Source organism: Erpetoichthys calabaricus, chromosome 3 (genome assembly GCF_900747795.2).
Source record: "Erpetoichthys calabaricus chromosome 3, fErpCal1.3, whole genome shotgun sequence".
NCBI classification, from domain to species: Eukaryota; Metazoa; Chordata; class Cladistia; order Polypteriformes; family Polypteridae; genus Erpetoichthys; species Erpetoichthys calabaricus.
This window is the reverse complement of record NC_041396.2, coordinates 308,613,017-308,613,488: the sequence shown is the minus strand read 5'-3', so window position 1 is coordinate 308,613,488 and position 472 is coordinate 308,613,017.

The window sequence follows — 472 nt, the reverse complement described above, 5'->3', positions numbered from 1 at the left end:
CACCTAACCTGCATGTCTTTGGACTGTGGGAGGAAACCGGAGTGCCCGGAGGAAACCCACGCAGACACGGGGAGAACATGCAAACTCCACGCAGGGAGGGCCCGGGAAGCGAACTCGGGTCCCCAAGTCTCCCAACTGCGAGGCAGCAGCGCTACCCACTGCGCCACTGTGCCGCCCTCATCCCAGACTTGTGCCTGTTTAATGTATTAATGAGGTGGACACAGTTATGATCAGATGAATCCAGCCAGGACGTGGCTCTCTTTTCAATGATAAACAATTGGGGCACCACCCTGGTCACCACATATAACCGAAAGCAAAATTAGCCAAAGTAATACACAATAAATCTGTAGACATCTTTTCAGACACAAGTTCTCAAAGTGAAATGAATCAAGATGGCAGATTTTCTGGCTTTGAGGACCTCAGGGAGGAAGAGGTGGGTCCAGGTGGATGGACACCAGAAGTGATGTCAGTC